Below are 5982 nucleotides of genomic sequence, written 5' to 3'. Positions count from 1 at the left end.
ATTCATTCTTCATAGAGAATATATGTGGCTCATACACAGCGCTGCTCCACTAAAACCGAGCTTTTGTGAATGAGGTTCGGTTGTGCGTCCGGGCAGCATTTTAGCCTCGTAGCATCAGAGGGACTTTATAAAGGGAGCAGGACTCAGTGGTGCGTTCATGACATGAGAGGATGTGTTGTTGTACAGCAGCAGCAGCAATATGTCAGATTCCCACAATGTGAGGCTGGCTGCGGCCTGCACACACACACACACACACACACACACACACACACACAGGGAGCCTGGGAATCAATGGACATGCTTTGCATAAGAAAAAGAAGCCGAGGGTGTTGGTGGGTTTGACTGCCATGATGCTGGAGGTAGTAATAACTGAGTGGACGCAGCAAGGAGCTGGCTGTGGTTTTATCTGTGTGCAATGATTACATAAGAGCTCTCGGTGCTTATTGTGTTTGTCCTGAGCTTCCTAAACCTCCATTATGCTCCTTTAAAAGCAGCCGGAGCTCTCAGTCTGCTGACACTCAGTGGGGGACGATGTGTTTCTGATCAGCACATTCCTGATTTCCGGATGCACTTTGACTTTTGCTCCTCGCCATATATCTGTGTTTTTATGGATTTATATTTGCATTATGTCACAGCAGGAAGCAGCTCGTACTGTAACCGGCCGAGGTCAGAGTCCTCCTCAGGAACTCGTCCTTTCTTACATATTAAAACTAATTGGTGTGAAGTTGTTTGCGTCTGTGGCTGCAGGGATGGGACCAGTGAAATGTGCTTGGCATCCTGGGTAGCGGCTCGCGTCCAAGTGTCTTATTCAAGGATAAGCTGTTTATGTGCATCTTCATCCACTTAAGAGCCGAGGATTGAGAACATTAGACGACTTTTGGGAGCCTGTAGTGATGAACTGTGAGGTGGCTGTATACAGGAGGAGGAAGCAGCTGGAGGAGGGAGAGACGTTCAGTCAGGGAATTCCTGGAAGTGTTTTCTGGCTGTTAGAGTTTGGGAATGTCCATATATTGTGTGTATATGTGCAGGAATATGAGCTCCTGTACGATATAGTTGATACAATAACAACAGAAAACTGCCTTCATTGCCCCCATGCTTGGATTTAGCTTTGTCAGCACCAGACTTCATTTAAAATTCTGTCAATTTAACATTGTGATATCCACTAGAGGCAAATATATATATATGAATAAGGGTTCAACACATATGTTTAATAAAGAGGGTAAATTCTGAAGTTCGGCACATAAAGAATCCGTCACACGACTGTCTGAGTGGAACTGAGGCAGAATATAACCCGGAAAACATTTAAAAGTTGGATTATTTGATGCTCTCTGCGTCATAAACGAGCAGATTTAAAGAGAATAATTGACCAAATCAGAAAAGTGATAATTCATTCTTCATAGAGAATATATATATGTGTGTATATATGTATGTATTTAATGTGTCTGATACTTAACGTTGGTCCAAAGCTTTTGTAAATGAGCTTTTGTTGATGGATTTCATTTGATTGGACGGTGGATTAAAGGAAGAGCTGCTGAGACCTTTAAAGATGGTTTTCTGTCTGTTGATTCACATTCTTACATTCTCTTTAATTCCATTAAAATACAAGTTAGCTCACAGCAGCCTGAAGTAAACAACTACAACAACAACAACAACAACAACAGAGGAGGCGTGTTATCACGTGACCACAAACAACTGTCGACATATGAACTGACATCCTGATCAATGTCGGGACAGAATATGATAAAATATATATATATATATATGAGTCATAATTTAGTAATAACACATGCAGCTGTTAGTTAATTGGTATAGATTAGTTATAATTTACACTGTTATTATTATTGTTATTATTATTGTTATTATTGTTATTGTTAGTATTGTTAGTATTTACAGAATGGAGATTATCTTACTTTGTAGTAAAGGGTTTGAAACTCTTGGGTTCGGGCTCACTCAGATGGTTTCGGGGGCTGATTGAAGCTCTCGTGACCCTCACGTCTCTGTTACATCACTGACTGAAGTCCCGCCCACAAAGGCCCCGATTGGCTCTTTTCTGTCTCCAGGATTGTTTATGAGGCAACATGTGAGCGGTTTGGTTCCGAGGCTGAACGCAGCATCTTCCTCCTCCTCCTCCTCATCACAGGTGATGAAGGAGGTCATTATATAACGGCGGAGGTTACGGAGGGGTTCGAGTTCGGGACCCCCTCCCCTCCGCCCGCCTTTGTAATGAGGGGAATGTGAGCTGAATTAGTCACGCTGCACCGAGCAGACCGCGGCCTCCTGATGATGGTGATGAAGAGTGTCGACTTACACGCCCGTCTGCGAGCCCGGCGTCCTCGCTGTGGGGGGGGGTTGTGGTCTCTGAAACATCCTGGAAGGAGCTGAGGTTGTGGTTGTTGTTGTTGTTGTGGTTGTGGTTGTTGTTGGTAAACAGAGTCTCGTGGACTCATCAGATACTGTGAGTTTGTTTTTCTTCCACAGACTGAAAACTGATCTGGAATCAGCCACTTTATCACATGGTCTTCATCAGGAAGTCGATGGCGGCGCTTTGAGTCGCATCGTTTCCCTCCGTCTCTCAAACCGACCGCCGGCTATCGAATGTCAACATCTGTATCTTTCTACCCATAAACCCTTGTTTTCGGAGCGTTTAGGAGCCGCTCCCTCTCGCGGGCTCAGATTCCGTCTCTTACAGACTTTATTCCTCTCAGCAAACAGGCTTTGAAGTTGACACCATTTAGCCCTTTAAAGCAGCCGATGGACAGAATATAGATTAAAGATAGATTAGAATTGAATGAGTTAACTTTCTATTCTGTTTCAGATTCTTTGGAAATGAATATTTTTTTTGATAAAAGTAAGAAATCTTAAGATAAGTAAACACTTTTTGATAATTCTTTGTCTGAACAAGCATTAAATATGAAATAAAGATCGATGAATAATCCCATCCTGCAGGTGACTGTGGTTCACATCTGTAAATAAACTGTTTCCCAGTCGTCCTGGAAACACCTGGAAAATGATTAAAATGAGCAAATATCCTGCTGGAAATAATCTACGTTGTCCTGCATTGTGTAGTATTTTATGTCCTCCCTCAGCTCTCAGTGCTTTCTGAACCCTTAATGAACCTCCACTGTCTGTGTGATGGACTGAGACTGTGTGAGACGTTACTGAAGGACTATGAATGAAGTTGATGTCGTCCTGTATCGTTGATTTCATTTGTTAAAGAAACCTGATGAAGAGTTCACTGTCTGGAGTCTGATGGAACCAGTTTGAAGACGATGGTCAACAGCAGGAGACGAGCAGCGTTTACATACGGGGGGGAAGTTGATGGAAGTCTATAAATCCATGAAAGCATCATATTTCTAGGTTCATATACATCTAAAGAAGAGTTAAACACCACTGATATGTAGTTAAATACACAGTGTGGACCTCAGAGGAGCTGTTTGTTACACAGTTAACTGACCTGTCGTCTAACTGACCTCTGCATGAAGCGCCTTGTTGCTTTGCATTAGCTGCATTAGAAATATTCGCTCTGTTTGGACTTTAAAACGGACTCGCCGTCTGCATCTGTTTGGTTCGGGGTTCCCAGAAAACTAGAACACTTCACATCGTTCACTACAGTTCCTGTAGATTATGTCACACATCAACACTTCCTGTATCAATTTCAGAATAAAAGCTCTCCAGTGTTTATTTGTTAACAGGTGTTTTTTTGTACTGGTTCTCCAACTGGTGACACTTTTCCACCAGATTATCTCTGCTTCTGGAACCGGTTCCCCCGTCGGTAGCTGGACTGGGTCGGTCTGTCTGGACTGTAGACAGACGGCAGGAAGCAGGAACACTGACAGTAACTGAGCTTTGGTGAGGACTGAACTTTGACCTCTGGTTGTGCGGCGGGGGGGGGGGGGGAGCGGGGGTATTTTAGCAGCAGTCATCTTTAATCACCAGTTATTGTGACCGCCGTCTCACGCCGACACGCCACCTCGACCCAACCCATCATTATTTGGTGGTTACTGCGGCCAACAGAGGGCGCGGGATCACGTGGTCGGCGACCTTGAAACCCTCCTGGTGCGGAGGCCTTTTCACTGTGCTGTGGATTCTGGGTAATGTTTTAGGAGGAGGTCCAGCCTGCTGTTGTGTGTGTGAATATGTTTGAGGTTGAAGCTGATGATGATGAAGATGATGATGAAGATGATGATGAAGATGATGATGAGATGAAGATGATGATGATGTGGATTGATGGATGGATGATGATGAAGGGATGTCAGTCCTGTGTTTTGTGAAATCTTCCCTTCCTGTTAAACGCCGTCTCCTCGCCTCCGCGGTTTGGTCCTTCACGTGCTGCATTAGTTTGGTTGTGGCCTTCGGCTTGCCAGCAGGGACTTTGACCGCGGTTAATCCGGCTCCCCCTTCTAACACTTCTCTTGCCAATTATTCAGAGGGGGCTCAGGGGAGGCTTGTTTTCCAGCCGGGTTTTAGCAGCTCTGGACCTTTGTACTGCTAACTGGCTGCTTCTCCTTCCTGATGCGATCTCTCACCAGGGGGACGGCTGGCTACAACTTACTGATCTACTATGGATCAGACTACAACACCACACACACACACACACACCACCATATATACTGGTATATCCTATATTGTTATCTCCATCATCTTTGTGGGCGCAAACAACAGAAGGAATATAAGCCGTCCTGATTGTTGAAAAAGGATTAAAATACAGCAACACAGACAGATTGTGTACGAAACATCCCTAAAACCTGCCATCTTCTGATCCAATAATTCTCCTGGCTTTTAGGCTGCGCGTTTGTGTTTTGTTTGGGCTTTATCAGCGGTTATTGTTATTACTTTGATTCTAATATGAAATAACACGATAATATTAGTGCAGTTTTACTGGCTGATAGAGGGGGGAGGGGCGTTACCCATGTCGGCGGCTTCCATGAGCCAGTGAGAACTCACGGTCGGGGACTGTACAGCAGTGCTGGAACCTCAGTTGCGCTTGCTAGAGAGCCTAAGTCCTGGGCGTCCACGCCGTCTCAGTGGAGCCGGGCGCCCGGAGGACTTTCGCTCCTCCCCGCGTCCTGTGTAGGACCGTTTCCTGGGATTAACGTCTTCCGTCCGCGTTCAGGCCTGGCTGCTGGTAATAATCACAGCGAGGAAGTGGACCACACCCTTTACGCGAGAGAGACAACGGAGAGGAGCCGTTCAGCTGTCGGTGGTCAGACGCGCGCGGTTTGAGACTTCCTGATGGAGACAATGTTATCCATCCTCCAGGAGCGAGGCTGGGGGTCCGCTGTGAGCGGCTGTCTGTAATCTGAATGGTCTCTTTGCTGGTTCGGGTTTTGGTTTGAGCACTGAGACAGTGTTTGGAGGCCAGATATCGCCTGCCGTTATCTTCTCGCTTCTATTACTGTCCTTCCTGCCCCCTTTTACGCGTCGGCTGTCAGCCAGCCCTTGCAGCGCAGGACTCTGTGGTGCATTGTGGATTTAGCTGAACTTTATGAGCAGGACTGTAACTTCCTCCTGAGTGTTTAATCTGATTGGTTTGAGGCTCTCCCCGATGATGAACAGACATTAATGCCAGAGGGAGCAGCTAACGCGCTGCGTCCAGCAGTGCTGCTCTGCTCATGTCCAACAGTCTCTTCACAGTGCGGACGGCCAGGGAGAGGGAGGGTTGGACCGGGCCGCGTTTTAACCCACGCCTGGGGGAAATACTCGTGGAGGAAATAACAGTAATGTGGAACGCTCCCCGATTGGTACAAGGAAGCTCCAAATAATGAACAATCTGTGGGCAAGATAAAGTCCTCACAAAGTTCTATACAACGTGTCTCTTGCCTCACTCAGTAAGCTCCTAAAACGGGGGTGAGCTGGGTGTTTAGACAATGTGTGTCTTGTTGGTTTGTTCAGCACTGTTAATTAAGTGTCCCACGGCTTGAGCTCAGATCCAGCCAGGGTTACCCAGCGCTGTACAGCAGACTAACCAGGACGAAGGGGAGG

General features: G+C 46.1%; 1 protein-coding gene across 1 annotated transcript in view; it reads right to left on the bottom strand.

The window, feature by feature from the left end:
• Window positions 1-5982, bottom strand: part of senp6a (SUMO specific peptidase 6a) — a gene marked incomplete at its 5' end in the record, with an annotated part of 21081 nt that overhangs the window by 974 nt on the left and 14125 nt on the right.

The sequence above is a fragment of the Morone saxatilis genome, unplaced genomic scaffold (assembly GCF_004916995.1).
Source record: "Morone saxatilis isolate NCDOM2014 unplaced genomic scaffold, NCSU_SB_2.0 Contig7, whole genome shotgun sequence".
Classification (NCBI taxonomy): Eukaryota; Metazoa; Chordata; class Actinopteri; family Moronidae; genus Morone; species Morone saxatilis.
The sequence above is the reverse complement of the archived record's forward strand: the minus strand, read 5'-3'. Positions and strand labels throughout refer to the sequence as shown.